Source organism: Orcinus orca, chromosome 6 (assembly GCF_937001465.1).
Source record: "Orcinus orca chromosome 6, mOrcOrc1.1, whole genome shotgun sequence".
In the NCBI taxonomy this organism is placed as follows: domain Eukaryota; kingdom Metazoa; phylum Chordata; class Mammalia; order Artiodactyla; family Delphinidae; genus Orcinus; species Orcinus orca.
This window is the reverse complement of record NC_064564.1, coordinates 66,237,927-66,262,062: the sequence shown is the minus strand read 5'-3', so window position 1 is coordinate 66,262,062 and position 24,136 is coordinate 66,237,927. Positions and strand designations below refer to the sequence as shown.

Sequence of the window (24,136 nt, the reverse complement as noted above, 5' to 3'; positions counted from 1 at the left end):
AAGCTTAGCTTAGTGAGAACATATAATGAACTATCTAGCACCTGGCTGGCACAAACCAAATACTCAGTAAGCGTTAATTCCCCTTACTACCCAGATCACATCTGAAAACCTTTCACCTCTCATAATATAAAAGACTACCCCCAAACCAGAATAGAGGATGAAATCATTTCAAGAGTTTCCCCCATGAGAAAATGATGCATCCATGCTCCCACCATGCTTTGAATTCACAGATTTATATGTCGAGAAGGAATAACAGAGATCATGTTTCCAATTTCCTTACAGATGGTAAAACTCAAGTCCAGAGAGGTAAAGTGACTTATCCCAGGTCACACAGCTATTCAATTGCAAAGTCAGGATAAAAATCCAGGTAATCAGCACCCAACCAATCCTACTTTCTACTGTATTCTACTACATTCATTGGACTTGCTTAATAGTGCAAATACCTCTGAGGCAGTCAAAAATGTCTTTTGCGGGCTTCCCTGGTGGCGCAGTGGTTGAGAGTCCGCCTGCCGATGCAGGGGACACAGGTTCGTGCCCCGGTCCGGGAAGATCCCACATGCCGCGGAGCGGCTGGGCCCGTGAGCCATGGCCACTAAGCCTGCGCGTCCAGAGCCTGTGCTCCGCAACGGGAGAGGCCGCAACAGTGAGAGGCCCATGTACCGCAAAAAAAAAAAAAAAAAAAAAAAAATGTCTTTTGCATTTCTCCAAAGAAGATATACAGATCTCCAATAAACACATGAAAGAATGCTCAACATCACTAATCATTATAGAAATGCAAATCAAAACCACAATGAGGTATTACCTCACACCAGTCAGAGTGGCCATCAACAAAAAATCTACAAACAATAAATGCTGAAGAGGGTGTGGAGAAAAGGAAACCCTCTTGCACTGTTGGTGGGAATGTAAATTGATACAGCCACTATGGAGAACAGTATGGAGGTTCCTTAAAAAACTAAAAATAGAACTGTCATACGACCCAGCAATCCCACTACTGGTCATACACCCTGAGAAAACCATAATTCAAAAAAAGTCATGTACCACAATATTCATTGCAGTTCTATTTACAATAGCCAGGACATGGAAGCAACCTAAGTGTCCATCGACAGATGAATGGATGAAGAAGATATGGCACATATATACAATGGAATATTACTCAGCCATAAAAAGAAACAAAATTGAGTTATTTGTAGTGAGGTGGATGGACCTAGAGTCTGTCATACAGAGTGAAGTAAGTCAGAAAGAGAAAAACAGATACCATATGCTAACACATATATATGGAATCTAAAAAAAAAAAAACACAAAAAAGTGGTTCTGAAGAACCTAGGGGTAGGACAGGAATAAAGACACAGACGTAGGGAATGGACTTGAGGACACGGGGAGGGGTAAGGGTAAACTGGGACGAACTGTGAGAGTGGCATGGACTTATATATACTACCAAACGTAAAACAGATAGCTAGCGGGAAGCAGCCGCATAGCACAGGGAGATCAGGTCGGTGCTTTGTGACCACCTTGAGGGGGTGGGGTAGGGAGGGTGGGACGGAGACGCAAGAGGGAGGGGATATGGGGATATATGTATGTGTATAGCTGGTTCACTTTGTTATAAAGCAGAAACTAACACACCATTGTGGAGCAATTATACTCCAATAAAGATGTTAAAAAAAGTGTCTTTGGCTTTCAAAATAGAATGAAAATGGCAGATGGTAGACTCCTTCTACACAATGAGTGTCGGGTTTGGGACAGGAATGTTCATGAAGAGATGATACGCTGGAGGAGAAAAGGGGTAAGCACAGAGGAGGGGATAAGGAGTGAAAAGGGACACAGAGACACCCTACTTTACAACTGTGCCCAAAAATCAATTCCATTTCAGTCCACCAATTGAATCTGGAATTGCCCCCAGACAGATTCTCCCTCCTTTTTTTTTTTTTTTTTGCGGTACGCAGGCCTCTCACTGTTGTGGCCTCTCCCGTTGCGGAGCACAGGCTCCGGACGCGCAGGCTCAGCGGCCATGGCTCACGGGCCCAGCCACTCTGCGAGGATCAAGACAGGAACCCGTGTCCCCTGCATTGGCAGGCAGACTCTCAACCACTGCGCCACCAGGGAAGCCCTCTCCCTCCCTTTTATCTGCAAACCTAGAGAATACAAAATCTACCACTCTTCCGGCTCAGACAAAATGCATGAATTTTCAGGAGAAAAGAGAAATGAGATGGTTAACCATCTTTTTCAATAGTTTAAAAAAGAGGTTCAGTTTGAGTTTGCTCAACTCTTCTTAAACCTTAGGTTTCAGTAGAATCACTGCTGAACTACAGGTTTTACTGCAACCAGTGCCTGCTTATTTACCTGCCAAATATAAGTTTGCCATGGAACCAATGTTCAGGCTGCTTGGGGACAGCAAGCACCTTGTTAAGGAAAAGGAAAAAATCTAATTTCAGCATATCAACTTGACAGCATAATTTAAAAGATTCCCATCTCAAAGAAAGTTTACAAGCAATGAGTGAGGCTGTAAGGAGATTATTTCCAGGCATAATAATAATTGCAGAAAATTGTCCAATTAGCTGTTAAGCACTGAGGGAATTCCTTTGCATTGTGGCCTTACTGTCTTTGTCTTTGTTCTGAAGAAGAATTCTGCCTTCAGGAGTCTACAATAATGAAAGAGTTCTTCATTATGTCAATGAGAGTTTGGAGGGAGTCCCCATGGCACAGCGACCTTGCCTGGTAACGAAGCCTGCTAATGAAGCATAAGAATTGCCTGTTCCAAATAAAAAAAAGAATTGTCTGTTCCTAGTTAAACCTGCTCACACCCTCCACAGAGGGGGGAACCTGGCTGAGGCCCCAACAAAAGGAGAGCCTTTGGAAGGTGACAGAACAAGGGGCATTTGGGGTTAACACCCTTAGTTTGCCTTGGGCCAAACTTTTATCTCGAGGCTTCTCAAAAAAAAAGAAGAGAAAGAAGTAGAAAGCGAAATCATCATATAAAATTACATTCTATTCAACAAGTATTTATGGGATGACCAGTTGACACGGGTCTTGTACAGTTGGAAACCAGAACTTTAAACCCTCCCAACCCCGTAGCTCACCTAGTCAACCGACCAGTAACACAATTTTTCCCACTGCCCTTCAAACATCTATTACTTGCCACTTCTGCAGCAGGTAAAAGCTCTGCTTCCTCCAGCACCATTCAACTATAATGGCTGTGTGAGCCTCAAGAAGGCAGAATACAGCTTAATCAAAGGAAGAACCTTCTAGCAAGCAGAAGTGACTTGGGAACTCTTGGTGAGGCAGAGTTCTTGTCCCTGAAAGAATACACGGAAGGGCTGCCAGGATATTGCAGAGAGTGTAGAGGGAGAAGGAACTAGAAGAGAACATTTCTAAGGTCATTCCCCTCTCTATGTAACACGTCAAAAGGCTTAAAACACAGTGTCAAGTTTCATATTTTTATGTAAATTATGAGAAATTTCAATGCCCTCATTCAAAGGCTTTTGTGTGCGTATATGTGTGTGTGTGTGTGCTTCTTTCTACTCTAGGCTTCTACTGTGATGCAAGGCAGGTAAATTAACTTCTCTAGGCCTCAGATTTATCATCACTTAAAGGAAGGCCAGGGATTAAGTAATCTCTCAAATCCCTTCCAGCTCAAACATTTTCTGAGTGAACACTGAGTTTACTCTCTCTCCTTTTTACCAAATTAAATTTAGGAATTCTACCTACCCATACAATTCAACAGAATCCCCTAAAAATCACTATACAGGAAAAGAAAATTCATTAAGGTGACAACACACAACATAAATATGGCAAAAACAATAGATTCCTTATATGCTATCAATTATGAGTTTCAAAATTTAATGGAAAAAAGTTTAATTAAAAATACCTAGGAATAGCATGTAATATGAAAAAAACTACTTTTTGTTCTGAAGACATGAAAAAATATATACATATTTTCAGGTGAGAAAACTAAATATAGTAAGTGTGTTGACTCTTCCAAACTTTTTCATAGACTTAATGTAGGGTTTCTCAGCCTCTGCATTAATGACAGTTTGTGCCAAATAATTCTTTGGGCTTTTATTTGGTGGTGGTCAGAGGGGGGACCCTGTGCATTGTAGGATGTTGAGCAGCATCTCTAGCCTCTACCCACTAGATGCCAGTAGCACTCCCCCAAGTTGTTGATAACCAAAACTAAATGCTGCCCAGACATTGCCAAATATCCCCAGGGGACAACAACGCTCAGGTGGGGAACCATTGACTTAGTGCAAAGTCCTAACAGGCCCTTCCTCATTCACTCAGTACCTTGACAATGGATTCTAAAGTTCATATGGAAGAATATACTATACTAATAGTCAAGAAGACTTTGAAAAAGAAAATAAATATATTATTGAGCTATGAAGGTAAAAATTGTGAAATATAGAAGAGTAGTTAAACTGAACAAAGAAACAGAACAGAAGCAAAAGATCATGACCTCAGATAACTCAGATATATAATAACAACTAGCATATGGTGGCATTACAAATGAGTAGGAGAAAGGAGATCCTTCATTAAATGGTAGTGGGGCAACTGTTTACTGTTTGGGGAAAAATCAAAGCTAAATCCTATTCACATTAGATATGTTCCAATTATCTATTGCTACAAACCACCCCAAAACTTAAGAGTCTTTAAAACAACGACTTCTTATTATCTGTTGTGGTTCTGGGAGTTGACTGGTCAGGAAGGCACTTCTCACTTAGGGTCTCTCATGCACGGCACTCAGATGTCAACTAGAGCTGCAGTTACCTGAAGGGTAAACTGCGTAGACTTCTAAGGTGGTTCCCTCGTATCCTGGCTGTCAATGGGAACATCTAAACATGGTCTCTGCATATGGCTTGGGTTTCTCACGGCATAGCGGCTGACTTTCAGGCCAGTTAAGGGCCACGCCTACCACAGCCACAGCACTACTTCTGCCATATATTGCTGGCCAAAGAAATCTCAGGACTCCCTCAAATTCAAAGGAGTGGAAAAATAAAGAAGGAACCAGCAAAGTCACACTACAGAAAAGCACATGGAATGGGAGAGATGGTTTCAGTCATCATTCGAAAATACAATCAGCCATAACATACCAAAATAAATTCCAGGGAAATTAAGAGCTAAATATTATTAATAAATATTTATCAAAAATAAAAAACAACTAAAAGAAAATATCTGAGATTCTTTTTAAATTTTAGGATGCAGAAGGCAAAGATAAATAGATAGAACTGCAAAAATATTTTAGCTCAGAAAGTACCATAAACAAAATTGAAAAGCAATCAAAAGACTAGGAAAATACCAGCATTCTACATAACAAAGGGTTATGGGCTTAATACGTAAAGAGGCCTTACAAATCAATAATAAAGACAAACATTCCTATGTTCCACAGTTCACAAAAAAAAAGAATCCAGTAGACAAGACATAAAATAGACACTCTCAATTTTCTGCTAGTAGATCGAGTAGAAAGTATAAAATGTGACATAACCCATCTGGGAAGCAACTTGGTAATACAGTCAAGGGTATTTTAAAAAAATGTTCATTTGACCCAATAATCTACCATCATTTAAAAAGATATTTGTGATAATATAGTTTTAACAAAAAAGAAACCAAACTTAATTAAATAAATATAGTATACTTCTCACACACTGAAAATAATGTCTGCTGTACTTTCAAAGAATACTGAAATACATGGGGGAAAGTTCATAACACAAGGTAGTGAAAGAAAAGACAAGAAAACACAAAACTTTATTAAGATATTTATTACCACTATCTCATATCACAGGATATTCACACATATTTATCTCCTAAATATTAACACTGGATACCTCTGTGTTTGGGGAATACTGGTACTGGTAGGTGATTTTACATTATTCTTTTACTTTTATCTTTTTTTCAGTATTTAAAATTGTTTTCTACAGTAAACATGCATTATTTTTATACTCAGAAAAAAAAGCTATTTAAAGAAGAAATACTAGTACTAATGGGTGAAAAACTGAAAAGGTCACATGTTACTAAATTACTGCTGAAAGACTGAAAAGCCAGTAAAAAGCAGGAGAATAAACGTGATTGTGCAGCCAGTGACATCAGGGACAATTACACCTGGAACCACTGACCCATTACACGGCCCATTTGATCTGCAACCGAGTCATTTTCCCAGGCTCATGACCCGGCCATGACACAGATTCTCATGTAATTGTTCAGTATGACTGCATTATAAACTTTATTTTTACCCTTTCAATATTCAGCCCATTTGTTTTCTTTGCAGAGCAGATATATGAAATATCTTCTTCAGAGCTTCATTCTTTTCATTTCACCCCCATTAAAATGTACATATCCTTGTTAAGGACAGCCTTTTAAACTGCCAAGGGTCACTTATACCTAAGTTTGAATAAATTTCGAAGCCTTGTCTGGTGAAGAGGGCCCAGGATGTCTTAGAGAAAAAATGGCAATACTTTTTAAGAAAGAAAAGAATATTAGATGGGAGTCTAGGTGCTATTTGAGACAAACCATATCCTTCCCTGGTTGTGACTTCCCTGAAGAGTGTCCCTGAAATGGCCTTTTCCACCCTAGTCTGCATGTAGTACTGCAATGGTTCTCAAAGTGTCGTGCCTGAACGAACAGCATCAGCATCACCTGAGGACTTGTTAGAAATGCAAGTTCTAGGCCCCACCCCATACCTACTGAATCAGTAGGGCCTAGCTACTGGCATTTTCACAGGCCTTCTGGGGGATTCTGATGCACACTCAAGTTCAATGCTCCAATGTCCTTTAGAGTGCCTGCCTCTATAGCATTAGTATGCACGATTATTATGGGTCTTAATGATCTGTCAGACTCCTTTATTAGTATACGAATATCATTTCAGAAAGGTGCATGAGGAAATTATAAGGTACTCATTGAGAGCTAAACTCTGTGATAATGAGGCAGAGAGTAGGTGTCTATGGCTGAGTAGGTAGCCACTGGATTAAAAAGGAAGATGGTCACTGATAAAGGTCAATGTGAACAGCTCCGTTAGGGTAAGTCATTTGCCTCCCAAATTGGTGCAACTTGCAATGACCGCCAAAGCCAGAGTGGTTTGCTCTCTTTTTAAAATTACAGCCCTCCAACAGGGTATGTTTTCACATGCAGTTGAAAAAAGCCCACAAGAATCCCTGTTGCACAATGAAATGTTCACCTCATGTTATTTAGCATCCTTGGTCTTTCTTTAGAGGGGAAAGGGGAGGGAGGAAGATGTGTATTTTTAGAACCAGGGAACAATTTATCATTCAATGAAACAGCATAGATAGAGGCTTAAATCAAGTGTGTGGAAATAATATGTTGTTATTACTAGTCTTAACTCCGCTAAATTATAACCTATAAACCCTGCAATGCTTGACTTAAATATCCCATCCGCATTTGCAGGAAACCTAAACAGTTATTTCCTCTTTTATTGCATGCATTACAGAAGGATTTACTGTTGCTCCACAAAGCACATATAAGGAGCATGTTATCCAGGATGTCAGTGTAACCAGGCACAATTGATAAGCACACAGCCCACATCACATATGTATGCTGGGAGCCTTTGTGTGCAGTTAATTAGTTTAGCTATTGCTTTCATGGTTCATTTAGAAGCTTCATGCTTCATTAAATATCAATAAATTTTATCCTCAAAAAACCTTTTCAGTAAAAATACGATTGTCTCTTCAAGTGATAATCCTGTTAATGGATGTATATATTGCAAGCAGTCTATCAGGAACGACAAAACTCTGAATTGCCATGGTTGCAGTACCCTGAAGTAATATGCAAATGTTATTCTATAGTTTAAAACACATGCTTCATCCACACATATTTTCTTACAGTAGGGGAAAAAATTCTTTTTTAACTTTCCAAAAATGATGCATCTTTTAAGCTTCTATTTTTATGTTGTCAAGAATGCCTACTTATGTTTCATAAGCTCCTTTTAACCATTACATCCCAAGTTCTCTTTATTGGACAGACAAGCTTTTAGCAACTTCTCATAGCATGAAAGAGAAGTTTTCAGGAAACGTGTTCTTTACTTCCCTGATACATGCATCCAGAGAGGGCAAGGGTCACAATTACTGGGCTTATCCCATCAGGTATTAAGTCAACTCTATCAGTGAATCATCAATTGAGGAGGGTCAGAATGAGGAAGGAAGGGCTTCATCTACCTAAGAGAAATAGTGCCTTCTGATACACTCTCTCCTGCCTTCCTGGTCCAGCTCACATATCTTCTCTGTGGAGCCATCCCCAACCTGCTCAGACATGGAAGTTGTCACTCTTTTCCTTAATTTCCTATAGCACTTTGTTAATGCTTCCATTACAGACTGCATTATAGTGTATTACAGTTATCCATTCATTCATTCATCCACTCATTCAACAAAATGGTAAACGAGACAAGTAAGATCTGCTTTTTCATAAAGTGTACATTCTACTGGTGAGGAGGTACACAATAGAACAAGTGAATGAATAAATGAACAAGATAATTTCAAACAAGGATAAGTGCCATGAAACACAGAAAACAGGTAGATGGACTTAAGAAGCATGGGCAGGGGGTGAGGGTGTTACTTTGGACTGAATGGCAGGAAGGCCTGTGAAAGAGACGGCTCATAAGCTGAGACACAAATGGTGAAACTAGCCATACAACAACACGGGCAGAGTCCTGGGCAGAGGAAGCTGCAAGTACAAAGACCTAAACGCGGATCCAGCTTGGCATGCTGGAGAAAGGAAAAGAAAACCAGGCTGAATGAAATGTACTTTGCAAAGGGGAGCATGGCATCAGACAAATTTGGAGATGACTTGCCAATCTTTTGACTTTAGACTATAGCTCCTAGAAAACAGGGCCTGTGTCTCACTTGAGTTGGCAGCTCTAGTCCTTAGTCTCATGTATGACACATGGTCAACAAATGTGTGTTGAATGAATAAAGTAAATGAGGCATTTCCCAAGATTGTATGTGAAACACTGGGGATTTTTCTGTTGCTTTGTACAATCTGCCTTCTTTCAGCCCCTTCTTTCAACATGGATGATCATGTTCTATCCTATCTATGCAAAGATAACATATCATGGACTCTTAATGCTGGAGAAGGTTCTTTTAGTTACTTTTCCATCAGAGATAATGAATTTGTGCTTGGAGGTCCATATTGTTTCGCGGATGGCTCTTGTGATTGAGAATGAAATATCAAAACGTTCAGGAGAAGAGAACCAGGAATTAAAAGGGCAACCTAATAAGATTTCAAAAAGTAGCTTAGGGCTTCCCTGGTGGTGCAGTGGTTAAGAATCTGCCTGCCAATGCAGGGGACACGGGTTGAAGTCCTGGTCTGGGAAGATCCCACATGCCGTGGAGCAACTAAGCCCATGCACCACAACTATTGAGCCTGTGCTCTAGAGCCCACGAGCCACAACTGCTGAGCCCATGCACCTAGAGCCCGTGCTCCACAACAAGAGAAGCCACCACAATGAAAAGCCTGCACACTGCAACTAGAGAAAGCCCACGTGCAGCAACGAAGACCCAATGCAGCCATAAATTAATTAATTAATTATTTTAAAAAGTTGCTTAGAAAAGCTCAGACTCATGTCCTGAGATTTGTTTATTTATATAGTACTTAAATTCAGCCGATAATGAACAACCAAGAATTAATATTAATGTCATCACTGTCATCATCATCACTTTGAACACGAAATAATATAAATGAACTTTCCCAGTGCACTTCATTATCAGGACGGATAAGGGGAAAGAGGAAAAGGAGATAGCCTACTAGAAATACTTTCATTTCTACTCTACAAAACATTTTCAGTTCTTTCAAAATTGGATTATTTTGCCTCCTCCATTTCTTCCTCACATCAGGCACGGAAGATGGGAGATAATTTTTGAATAATGGATGAATGAACACCTGGTTTCATTTCTTCAGAGTAAGTCCCAATAGTGATGAGGAAATGACCAGGTTGGCACTGACGGGCTTTGAGACCACCACAAATCCAGAAAGCCAAGTGTGACTACATTGGATATGTGTGGGAAATGCAAACTTGCTGGATTTATGCATACCAGTAAAAATTCCGAAGGGGCCTGATGCCAGGAAAATGCCTTATTTTGTCAGAAAGTACATCTCCCACACAGCAGCAGGTCTGGCATAGCTTTAGCCACATGTTAAAAACAAAGTAAAGTGACATGTGATACGGGCCTCACTGCCTGATGACAGAATTCACGAGCTTTTTGGAAACAAACTGAATCCACATAGCCCCAGCCTATTTGACAGTTTTGTCTTATTATCGTGTTGTTTTCTGCAAAGTCCTTGCCTTTTAGGTAACTAAGATTTATTTTTCTTATTACAATTTCAAGATTGAGTCCCAAATTACAACTGATAACCTGATTCTAAGGAACACTGCACTTTCCAATCTATTCTATAGCCAAGTAAATGTTTCTGAAATACTAACCATTTTTCAACCTCTGGAAGCATGCAGGTAACTTCAAAAAATATTCAAATTAATTGACAAACCATGTAGCAGCACTTCTCTTAATATTCACCGAGTGGCCAACACTTCAGTATCTCATTGGTAATCACTGTAGTTTATAGTATATTGGTTTTATGAAAGTCAAATTAAAAAAAATGTTAGCCTACTAAAAATCCAATCTTTGTCAAGTGTTTTGTTTCATCATTTCCATGACACTTGTTCTGACCCTGGACAATACGAGTAAAAAGAGCTTTTACTTACACTGTGCAGAGAAGCCAGGATGACAATAAATGGCTTCCAAATCACGCCTTTGTGGATGCATTGTATTTTCTTTCCCCACTTAGTCAGTGTCTATGTGTCTTTCTCCCTCTCAAGCAGCCCTGATTATTAGTAGTAACAGGTACCTTACTTGCTGTAATAGTTTCCTAGGGCTGCCATAACAAATGTACCACAAACTGAGTGGCTTTAAATGACAGAAATGTATTCTCTCAAAGCTCTGGAGACTAAAAGTCCTAAATCAAGGTGTTGATGGGGTCATGCTCTCTCTGAAGGCTCTATTGGAGGATCTCTCTTCTTTCTAGATTCTGGTGGTTGCCAATAATCAATCCTTGACATTCCTTGCCTTGTAGACACACCACTCCAGTCTCTACCTTTGTCATCACACCATGTTCTCCCTGTGTCTTCTGTTTTCACATGGCATTCTCATCTTGGTATCCATGTCCAAATTTCCCTCTTTTTATAAAGATCCAGTTTTTGGATTAGGCTCCACCCTAATCCAGTATGAAATCATCTTTTAACTTGATTACAACTACAAAACCCAATTTCTAAATGAGGTCACATTCTGAGATTCCAGGCAGGCATGAATTTGAGAGGGACACTATTCGACCCAGTATGACTGCTAAGCAACATCCTTTCAAGGAGTCTGAAGAACACTGCTATCTGAAGAATATGTGCAGATGAAATAACTGCCCAAGGAAGAACAGTGAAAGGAAAGTGATGTAATTCACAAAAAAAAGTCTAACAGTGAAACTGCCAACAGCTTGGTGATTCCAGGTCTGAATTATTCTCACCTATGAGGTCAATTACCAACAGATCCATCATGTAAAAATACCTACCCAGCCACCTATTCAGGAAAATGACCCTTTTGGCTGAACCAACTTCTCTGGACCCAGCTCCCTAAGTGGGGTATCTTCTACTCAACCCTCAGACCATCTACATGAGGACAGGCAGGAGAAGTACCAACAATGCCTGGGCATTATTCTAGGCACTCTGGACACATAGTATCATCATCTCCAACAGAAGAAAAGAAACTAAAGTTCACAGAGATAAAGCAATCAGTCCCAAGTCATACAGGAGAGTCACACAAGTAGAGAGATCTACCTGAATCCAGAGCTGATATCTCATTTTTTTATGTCTGAGCACGTACACACACATACACACACATACACACACACACACTTCAGAAATGACCATTTCATGTACCCTGTATCTAAAACACATCATTTTCTTAATCCTCAGAATTTTAGAAGTGGAAAACACCTCAGCTATCATCTACTACAACAATTTCATTTTATAGATGAACACACTGGAGAATAGAAATGATAACTGAATGACTTGGTCCCTGGGAAAAACTAGTGACCAAACTGGAAATAGAGCCCCAGAGGTTCTGCCTCCTTGTCCAGCCTGGCAATATCTAGCCTATCTAGTAGGTCTATGTAGTAAAACCATATCACAGGTAGGTGGAAGTGGTGGTTTCGAATATGGACACTAAAATTATTAGACTGCACAGATTCGGATCTTGGCTTGTCACTTATATATGTGGGTCAGCCACTTAATATTTTAGTCTCAATATTCTTAAGTATAAAATGGAGGTAATAAAGACATGAGTCACATAATATCTACTGTCTAGTAAGCTTGCTGAGAAGATTAAATATGCTTAGAATAGTGCCTAGTACACATTAAATGCTTAATATATGTTAGCTGTGGTAGCAGTTTTGTTGTAGTTTTATTACTACTACTGCATCATCATCATCATCATTATTATTACCATTCAATAAAAAGCTACAAATGAATAACTTCAGTGTTTTCCATCACTATACATTTCTAGCAGCCACACTGGTTGCAAGCACTCCCTCATTCAAGGACACAATGATACAGTGATTTCCTGGTCCTTCATAATAATTAACTTCAACCTTACTTCATAATTTACTTTATGCCAGGCCAGTTGCCATGTTTTCCTCTAAACCCAAACGTACAAAGGGTCTATATTCTGGTTTTAATTTCCCTGATTGTGTGAGCCCACATTTAACTGACTTCTTCAAATGATGGTCGGTCATTTAGTGTCCTGAAAAGCTAACAGTGTTATTACGTCCTGACTCTGACAAATCCTTGCTCTTGTCTCTCATCTTATCTCTTTCAATTTCAGGAAGGTAAACCTTGGGAAAATTATACAAACAGCCCCAAATATTTGAAATCAGCATTGTCCTCACATGCACACTCCTCTCGAAAGCTTAGAGCATTTCTCTTTCAGTTTTATTCTTTCATTAGCCCACGGCTTGCTAATTAATTGGAATTTTCCAGGGCTTTTGTTGTTGTGACAAAGTCCAACAATGCAAAATCTCATTCTTTCTTGTTAAAGAGGTCCATCCACCCTCCAAAGAGCAGCACAAAGACAGCTGGGATAAGAGGGAGGATTAAGTCGACTTTGAAAGAGTCAGACTTCATGAGTTCCTGTGCCCTCCTCCCCTGTCCACAGCTGCCTTCATCTTCACCAAAACTGATTTATAGGAAGTGACATCTTAACTATGGCTTTTATCCAAAGAAGGGCATTACGTAGGATCTAAAATTAGATGGCAAAGAACATCCTATAAGCATGGAATAAACAATATTGGGAGGCAAATAATACTGTATTAGGTGAGAGGGCTATTTAAGAACAAAAATTTATGGATCAGGGAGGAAGAGAGGAAAATCCAGATGAACACTCCCAAGCAAGGCACAAACCAGACTTAAAAGAAATAAAAAGATGCTTAATCTTGGCAAAAAATAGTGCCACTTAAACCAAAGATAGCAGAGCAGCTGGAGACTAGAAGTAGGGAAGGGGAGTGAAGACAGATAATTCTGAATTTTGCTCTTGGTTTCCCTTTCAAGGTATCACACTATGGTTTGATACACTGGGTTACTGGAACTTGTGGAAACTCTCATGGGCTGTGTCTCATCCACACTGTGAGAGGCTCTAGAGCACCTCTGCCTTTGAGGCTCCATGGATACAGGACAATGGAGGCTGGAGGGGTCCTCAAACATGTTGAGGAAGCCATTTCCAACGTCATCTCGGCAGAGTTCCTTTTTATATAAACACCTACTTGAATATCCAAGGCAAAAAAGAAAAAAAAAATCATCCTATACTTTATAAAACTACATCCTTTTCCATAGGGAAAATAAAAGGTTTTCTAATTTATTTGTTTATAGGTAAATGTTTATAAAAAATATTTTCTAACATCTAGACCTACACATTATGACATAGAGCTACACCTAGAGTTTCACTGTAGCAGAACCTGGGAGGCTTTCAAAATATCTCCCCCTCCAGGCAGATGCCTGAAGGGCAATCACTCCAGTCACCTAAGATGCCACACAGTTTTGAACAAGTTGAGTATGAGGTGCCTGTGTAGAAATCCAGATAGAACTACATAGGCATTTGTAAGGGAGAACCTGGAAATGGGGCAGAATCAGGTCCTGGGGCTATGAATAAGCCTAGAGTCTTCAATGCAGGTGAGATTGCCCAAGGATCACATATATAGGGAATGGAGAATAGGAAAAAGAATAGAACTCTGAGAATCTCCAATGTTTAGGGCTGTAGGCAAAAAGGAATCTGCAAAAGTGGAAGATAAAGTATCTTTGGGGTGGGATGGGGTGAGCAGGAAGAAGCAAGGTGGGAAGCCACAATATTTAAAGACACAGACTCTGGAGTGAAACCACTTGGCTTCAAATCCCGAAACTAATGCTTACAGACTCGGAACCCCAAATAAAATACGGAATTTCTCTATACTTCCATTTCCCCTCTGGAAAATGGAGAAAACAATAGCACATCACAAAGTTGCTCTAATGGAAAGTACTTGACACAGTGTGTTGTTCATATCAAGCATTCAAAAACTGTTAGCCATGATTAATATGTTTATAGGAATAGATATAGAAGGTTATGGGTGACTAGGAGCATCTCAGATCTATTTCTAGAACGGCTCTGAATACATCAAAGAGTAGAAAGGAAAGCTTCAGCCAAGGAGACAGTGGGGAGAACCCCATAAGGTAAAGAGAGACCACAGTAGAATGAAGATGGGGCCCAAGAAAATCTTTACCAAAAAAGAGCCTCATGATGTTTGGTTGCCTAAGAGGTGACGTGGAGAATAAATCATAAAAATAACTATTCTTACAGCAATGGCAGAGTGAAAGAGAGCTGCACTAGAGATGTGAGGTCTAGTTCTGACCTGAGTGCTAACCAACAGCACATCCTTGAAAAGGTTCCTTCTCCTTCCAGAACTTCAGTTTTATACATGCAAAACAGTCAACTAGGGCTTCCCTGGTGGCGCAGTGGTTGAGAGTCCGCCTGCCGATGCAGGGGACACGGGTTTGTGCCCCGGTCCGGGAGGATCCCACATGCCGCGGAGCGGCTGGGCCCGTGAGCCATGGCCGCTGAGTCTGCGCGTCCGGAGCCTGTGCCCCGCAGCAGGAGAGGCCACAACAGTGAGAGGCCCGCGTACCACAAACCCCCCCCACAAAAAACAACAAAAAAACAGCCAACTAAAACCTCTTCCAGTTCTGACCATTTATGATTTTTGGTATTCTACAAGTTAGCCTAAGGGTTTCAATGGCTACAAGTGAAAGCAGTAACACTGGTGAAGACATTAGGGAATCAGAGGGACTTTAACCTCTTGTGTTCTCAGCATGAAACAGAGAACCCAAGAGTTACCTGTAGTTTAAGAAGTGGAGACAGCCATGTCTTACCTCCTCTTCTTTTTCCTCCTCAATTTGCCCCAAAACCAGATATGAGAGGAAAGAAATGATAAAATCAACTGAATCAAGGTTGAAACCAGGGACTTCCCTGGCGGTCCAGTGGTTGAGAATCTGTCGTGCAATGCAGGGGACGCTGGTTCGATCCCTGGTTGGGGAACTAAGATCCCACATGCCGCAGGGCAACTAAGCCGGGGCGTCACAACTAGAGAGCCCGTGTACACTGGAGCCTGCATGCCACAACTAGAGAGAAGCCCGTGCACCACAACAAAGAGCCTGCACACTGCAACAACAGACCCTGCGTGCCACAACTAAGACCCAATGCAGCCAATGAATAAATATTTTTAAAAAGGAAAAATGAATTTAAAAACTGTGATTTATTTACAAACAAAAAAGGTTGAAACCAAGCAGCGTTCCTGTTCATAGCAACTCCAACAAGGCTTTGAGGGTGGGGGAAGAGGAAGGTGGATATAAGAAAGGCAAAAATGCAGGTAACATTGATTCAGGTGGAAAATCAGAAGTAAACCTATTAACGTTGGATCTGAAAGGATAAAGACCAGGCCTAGGACTTCCCTGGTGGTGCAATGGTTAAGAATCTGCCTGCCAGTGCAGGGGACATGGGTTTGATCCCTGGTCTTGGAAGATCCCACATGCCACAGAGCAACTAGGCCCGCAAGCCACAACTACTGAGCCCGCATGCCACAACTACTGAAGCCCATGCTCCACAACAAGAGAAGCCACCACAATAAGAAGCAGGCACACCACAGCGAATAGCCCCCACTCACCGCAACTAGAGCAAGCCCACGCGCAGCAATGAAGACCCAATGCAGCAATCAATCAATCAATAAAAGACAAGGCTTAACTAATTCACAATACTCATTTTAACACTGAACCAAATGACTCCCAAGGTGAAGTGAATCACCCAAGAGCAAACAGTGATGCAAAGCTGGAATAGGAGCTCTTGTTTGCTGGCTCAGTTTAGTACCACAAAAGTATGCATTCCATGGAAATATGCCTCTAACTGGTATGCATCAAATTCCAAATTATGACATCTGCTAATAAGAGGTTTTATGTGGGAGGTAATGGGAATAATTGACTAAAATTGCTAAATTCTTGGGAGATCTTTGGATTTCCCCATTTTCATGGAAAGCTGAGAGGACAAACTGGAAAGGAAAAAAAATACGTTAAGCCCTAACTATGTGCTAGACATTCTGCTAAGTTATTTCATGTATGCTCTCATATACCTCGTGACTCTGTGAGTCTCGTAGGTTCTGAGCTTCCTGAGGAGAGGAGCAGCATCTTATTCATCCATGAACCTCAGTGCTTGACAAAGTGCTGGTACACAGTAGGTGCCCAATATATGCTTGCTGAATTGTTAAGATTTTCCTGATGCATAAAGTGAAGATCAGAGGGATTATGTATTCAAGGTGGGTCATGTTGCTAGTAAAAGTAGCACCACTGGAATCTGAAGTTGAAGTTGGGATTGTCTGAGCCCATAGTACATTTGTGTTCCTTTCACTGCATGGACCACCTTTCGTATACTTTTCTCCAATCCCAAGAAAAACACTTATTTTCTAACAGATGCAGTGGCTGATTTTTATCACGCATATGGCTATTTTATCCTTTTCTTTAAGTCCTAGGTTGCTTTCAAAGTGCTGTTTTTCAAGATGCCACTTTTGGTCTGGTTACTCCTCTGCAATGGCCAAGCATGGTCATTATCTCTAAGGGTGCTGATGAGAACACACTCTCAAGCGCCAGCAGCGAGGAGGCGCAGAACAACAGGAAGAGCACGTTGGTCTTGGGCTCCAGTTTGAAGTCTGTTCCTATTGTGTAGAGATAACATAACTGGCCTGGTTAAATGTAATCTTTCCCTCCCTCCTTGATAGCAAAGGTTAAACACAGCAAGCAAGTCAGACTAATTGTTCTCTTTCTCCTCTCTCCCTCTCTCTCTTTTTCTTTCTCCTCTCTTCCTTGCCAAAGCTTCAGACCAGCTCTCTGTTGTAAATGACTGTCTAAAGTATATCTGAAAATGAAGGGTTTCTTTCCTAATTATATATATATAAGAGAAGTCATGTCTTTCAGATATTTTTTACTTGAGGCTGTTAACTGGACTCTATTTGTTCCATCCAAGAAACTCGAAGAAATGGATAATGACCCAAAACAGACTACATTTGAACAATTCTGTATATTATATGCAAAGAAATGTTCCCACAACAAAGTCACTAAATGAATGTCACCATGCCTGAATAGAGGAATAAAATTGAAATGCGAAAAAAGTGAGTTGTTTAAAGGATCTTTAGTTCATGTCTACCAATTTATTCTGAACATTATGTACTGAACAAAGGATCTGATATTCAGAGTACTAAGTAATAGAAACATTTTGAGAAATAAGCCAACGTTTTTACTTTATAAAAGATTTATGTATCATTTTCTGGTTTTATGGGTGTTGTAATTATCCTTCAAACCTCTGAACAGTGTCAAATTCCTTTCCAGCTCATATGCTGCTTTACTATGTTCTCTTTAATGCTGAAGACCATGTTGGGATGCCTTATGGTAAATTAAGCAAGAAACTCTATGGAAATAGACATAAGCCTTGGACCCTAGTTAGGCCTAATCACTGAAACATCATTCTGTTTAATACAGATTCTCTCACTGGTTTATAAGATTTGGATTAATTGGATTTATTTATTTTAATTTATTTAGAATTTAGAAGATGAAAATCATGGTAGCAACGTAGGAAGATATACATTATTTAATTTATAAGTGATGAGCTATTTAAACTTAACCTCACGGTATTCTGATATTTTTTCCTATGGGGTCAAAGATCATCACCACCATCTTCAATGAGGAAGGAGGAGAAAGCTGATGGTTCTGTCTGTACATTCCAACCCTAGTTAATTGTTGGTCAAGGTTCTGCTGCTGTCAAACATTGCCTACTGGTAGTTCTCTGAGTTTCAATCTCATAAATGAGACCTCTACAGCTTGGCATACACAAGGAAAGCATGACAAGATTTCTTGTCATTCACTGACCTTTAAAAAATAACATCATTACTAGCCCCAGATTCTGGAAGTTACTAAACAGCTTTGAAAGCCCTAAGCAGTTTACCAAGGCTTTCAGATAACTCCATGGTGGCCTCAGAAGAGACAAAAGGAACATGGGAGAATGAGCTGAAAGATCTGGGTGCTAGTCTCACGGATGCCACTTATGTGTGATCCAGGATTTTCCTTTGCTATAAAGGACACTGGGTTAATTGGCAAAATTACTAAGGTCTATATATTAGGTAATAGTATGGATCAATATTAATTTCCTGATTTTGATAACTGTACTGCAATTACCTAAAAGAATTTTCTTCTTTTTAGGAAGCACACATTAAAGAATTTAGGAGCAAAGGGGCACCATGTCTGCAACGTACTCTAAATGGTTCAGAAAAAAAAAAACAGAGAGGGAATAATGGAGCAAATACTGTAAAAAGTTAACATTTGAGAATTCTGAGTAAAGAATATAAGGAAATTCTTTGTACTGCTCTTGCAACTTTTCTGTTAAGTCTTAAATTATTTCAAAATAAAAACTTAAAATAAGTCCTAGGTATATAATCAGCAATTGGTGAATATTCACAGAATGCTAATTTAACAGTATCTTCATACGTACGACAAAAGAGAACTTCACATGTACAACCAGAGGATTTTTTAAAATCCAGCTATCCCCAAGTGGCTCTGATTCTACAAAAAGCAGTGAATCACTGATATAGTAACTTTCCTGAAACACATGGAGAAAATAATAATAGTAGTGGATGTGATTCTAGCCTTCAAAAAGGCTGAAATGATAAAATAAGGATAAGTGTTCAGGATGAGTTAAACCTAACTGGAGAAACTTTCTAGAAGATATGAGTTTCAAGTGGAATCCTAAAAGTAGTAAAGATGATCAACAGTGAAATTATTATAAGGGCCACTCTTTTGAACAGAGGGGTGGCAGCAGGCCTGAGGGAGTCTCCTGCCAGGAAGACCAAGTAAGTTTGTCTGGCTAGGTTGAGGGAAACTGGACTAGTCAACAGATCAGTTTTGCAACACCACATGTGAGGATGCAACCAAGGCATGGGAGCCAGGGTTAGAGGACCCTCCCAGCCTGATAAGAAACCTCTGACTCAATATGCCATGTACAGTGTATTAAAGTCTTTCAGATAATCACCTAGGGGCATGCATGTCTTGTTCTCCAAGTATATACACAATACAACATCCCAAAGATCAAGCACTGGATACAGTCAACACAATGCTCTAACCACAACACAGGAAAATCTCATTCAGGACTAAAACATACAGTGGAACTCCTTTCCCCACTCTGCAAAATCTTCAGAAAAGTGCCTATGTTCTACCCAACATCTGTATGTTCAGGGTGTGTGTTTTACTAGTAACTACCTAAATTCATATAAGTGGGAACATTCCAAAGGCTTCCACTATAAACACTAAGTAAAAACCATGAACCTCTTATAACTGGGGATCACACACAGAGTCAGGCAGGGAACACAATAAGGTAGAAAAATGAGCTGATCAATTAATAATTACTTAAGAAATCACATACCTAGAACTGTGTTCATGATACTTAGCACATACAGATCACACACACGGAGTCATATGAGAGTAATGAAGCTTTTATCTAAGAATAAGATTTATCACCGCCACGTACATGGTGAACACACTTACATTAGCATCATCTGTAAGTCATATTTAGCATACCAGACATTCACTCCTGAAATGCTATGACTTTCCATCATCGAAGGGGTATTTATTATAATTCAATTCTGTAGGGATGAACATGACTATATATATGTATATATATATGTATATGTATATGTATATATACACACATATATATATGTACAATATTCACCAAAACAGTATGGAGATAAAAGAGTTCTTTTTATTCACTAAAAGAGTTTCGGGAATAGCTTAAGTTAAGCCTTCAAAAATGAAATGTGTTGTGCCCAAGCCTAGTAATAAAGATTCCATAGAAGCTGCTTAGAGAGAAATTAGGTTAAAATTTAACCTATTGCATTCTGTTCTTCACCTTAAAAGCTGTCTTCAGGCTTCCATTTTTAGTGTTAAAAAAAAGGAAAAGGAAAGAAACACAGATGGAATAAACCTCATCCACTTAATTTGAAAATCAGATGCAGACTTCAAAATTTGGAATAAGGAAAGATTCTTGCTGGTTGATTGCTTTAAATAATTTATCTTTAGCTATCTGAGACAAGAACTGCTTACATCATCCAGTGTGGCCTTTAATGTATTGATAAGTTATCACATGACATAAAAATTTATGACAAAAGCAGTCATATGGAAGGAATCTGACTAAGATGGTTTGAACTCTTTTTCTTTTAACATAGATTAAGCTTAAAACTGGGTCTACAGTGTTTAGACTCTGCAGATTTTCAACAAGTGTAATTTGGAACTACAGTACCACACATAGAACAAATGCCCAAATGTCAATTGGCTGAAAGATTAAATGACTGGAGAGGGCTGGCTTCTAAAGAATAAAATTTTATAAGTCATTTAAAGAGAAGTCAACAATCAAAGGTTGAGAAATCTTTCTTTTGCTTGTATTTGAGGAAATAATGACCAAAGAGTTTTTGTTGTTTTTTTTTTAAATTCCAAAAATTAACAGATTTGCTAAATATTTATTTTTCATAAAATGCTTCTTTTATATCAAGTACCTTGTATTTAAGGGTTTCTGAATACTGAAGTTTAGCTCTGTCTCCAAATGTTAGGATCTGCGAAAAAAAATATATGTGAACCCAAAATGAATCACATTCAGGCTTGGAATAAATCCATATGAATATATATTTTCTTATTTACTTGGAAAGTCTTGTATTTGCATCTGTCTTTCTTACTATCAGTGAGCTTTCTTTTCTGGAGTAATGGCTCAGCTCCAACCCTTAATATATACAGCCTCTTAGCTGTATATATTAAGCTAAGAGTAAGCTGGGCACTGACAGGGGTGTAGGACTGCCTAGTCCACCAAGGTTATTCAGTGCCCAAACCAAATAACAGATACACTGCAAGTAGTTTCTCCCAGTGAAAACTGACTGTCCATTAGTAATCTCCTACCTAAGTTTTTCTACATATCAATAAGAACTCACTGCTTATTTTTCCCTTATCTTCCAGTCTGGCAAAGGATGGGAGGTGGGAGTAGCATACCAATACCACTGAAGAAATCAGCCAAAAGAGGAATAATGTTTTGTTTGAGGGATGGAGAAAAGACCAGGGTTTCTGATGTATAGTGAGCCCCGGGGAGAGCATACTCTTAGAGTTTGCCAGCTCTGAGTGCAGTTGGAAGAGATCTGTATGGAGGATATATTTGGACGGCCATGTGGCTGACAGGGTCTTGGTGCACTGGCCGGGTGTCAGGCCTGAGCCTCTGAGGTGGGAGTGCCCAGTTCAGGACATTGGCCCACCAGAGACCTCTCGGCCCCATGTAATGTCAAACGGTAAAAGCTCTCCCAGAGATCTCTATAACAACGCTAAGACCCAGCTCCACTCAACGATCAGCAAGCTTCAGTGAGGGACACAAGCCACAAAACTAGAAAGCCACAAAACTAGAAAGACAGGAACACAAACTCACCCATTAGCAGAGAGGCTGTTTAAAATCATAATAAGTTCAGAGACACCCCAAAACACACCACTGGACGTGGTACTGCCCACCAGAAAGACAAGATCCAGCCTCATCCAACAGAACACAAGCACCAGTCTCCTCCAACAGGAGGCCTACAAAACCCATGGAACCAACCTTACCCACTGGGGGCAGACACCAAAAACAATGGGAACTATGAACCTGCAGCGTGTGAAAAGGAGACCCCAATCACAGTAAGTTAAGCAAAATGAGAAGACAGACAAATACACAGCAGATGAAGGAGCAAGGTAAAAACGCACCAAACAAATGAAAAGGAAATAGGCAGCCTACCTGAAAAAGAATTCAGAGTAATGAGAGTAAAGATGATACAAAATCTTGGAAAAGAATGGAGAAAATACAAGAAATGTCTAACAAAGATCTAGAAGAACTAAAGAGCAAACAAACAATGATGAACAACACAAAAAATAAAATTTAAAATTCTCTAGAAGGAATCAAGAGCAGAATAACTGAGGCAGAAGAACAGATAAGTGACCTGGAAGATAAAATAGTGGAAATGACTACTGCAGAGCAGAATAAAGAAAAAAGAATGAAAAGAATTGAGGACAATCTCAGAGACCTTGGGGATAACATTAAATGCACCAGCATTTGAATTATAGGGGTCCCAGAAGAAGAAGAGAAAAAAAAAGGGACTGAGAAAATATTTCAAGAGATTATACTTGAAAAAAAGAAAAAAAAAGAGATTATAGTTGAAAACTTCCCTATCATGGGAAAGGAAATAGTCAGTCAAGTCCAGAAAGCGCAGAGAGTCCCATACAGGATAAATGCAAGAAGAAATACGCAAAGACACATATTAATCAAACCATCAAAAATTAAACACAAAGAAAAAATATTAAAAGCAACAATCAACATACAACGGAATCCCCATAAGGTTAAGAGCTGATCTTTCAGCAGAAACTCTGCAAGCCAGAAGGGAGTGGCAGGACATATTTAAAGTGATGAAAGGCAAAAACCTACAACCAAAATTACTCTTCCCAGCAGGGATCTCATTAATATTCGACAGAGAAATAAAATCTTTACAGACAAGCAAAAACTAAGAGAATTCAACACCACCAAAGCAGCTCTACAACAAATGCTAAAGGAACTTCTCTAGGCAGGAAACACAAGAGAAGGAAAAGACTTACAATAACAAACCCAAAACAATTAAGAAAATGGTAATACAAACATACATGTAGATAACTACCTTAAATGTAAATGCATTAAATGCTCCAACCAAAAGACACAGACTGGCTGAATGGATACAAAACAAGACCCATACATATGCTGTCTACAAGAGACCACTTCAGACCTAGGGACACATACAGACTGAAAGTGAGGAGATGGAAAAAGATATTCCATGCAAATGGAAATCAAAAGAAAGCTGGAGTAGCAATTTTCACACCAGACAAAAGAGACTTTAAAATAAATAGTATTACAAGAGACAAAGAAGGACACTACATAATGATCAAGGGATCAATCCAAGAAGAAGATATAACAATTGTAAATATTTATGCACCCAACATAGGAGCACCTCAATACATAAGGCAAATGCTAACAGCCACAAAAGGGGAAATCAACAGTAACACAATCATAGTAGGGGACTTTAACAGCCCACTTTCACCAATGGACAGATCATCCAAAATGAAAAAAAATAAGGAAATACAAGCTTTAAATGATACATTAAACAACATGGACTTAATTGATATTTATAGGACATTCTATCCAAAAACAGCAGATTACACTTTCTATCCAAAAACAGCAGATTACACTTTCTTCTCAAGTGCTCATGGAACATTCTCCAGGATAGATCATCTCTTGGGTCACAAATCAAGCGTTGGTAAATTTAAGAAAATTGAAATTGCATCAAGTATCTTTTCTGACCACAATGCTATGAGACTAGATATCAATTACAGGAAAAAAATCTGTAAAAAATACAAACACATGGAGGCTAAACAATACACTACTAAATAACCAAGAGATCACTGAAGAAATCAAAGAGGAAATCAAAAAATACCTAGAGACAAATGACAATGAAAACATGACGA

General features: G+C 39.4%; 1 protein-coding gene across 1 annotated transcript in view; it reads right to left on the bottom strand.

Annotated features, from left to right (window-relative positions):
- The window catches only part of GLIS3 (GLIS family zinc finger 3), a 375,244-nt gene extending 354,069 nt beyond the window's left edge, over window positions 1–21,175 (bottom strand). The window contains exon 1 of the mRNA XM_049711314.1: window positions 21,139–21,175. The gene's annotated coding sequence lies outside the window, so the exon portion shown is untranslated. The remainder of the gene's footprint in view (window positions 1–21,138) is intronic.
- Between the last annotated feature and the right edge of the window lie 2,961 nt (window positions 21,176–24,136).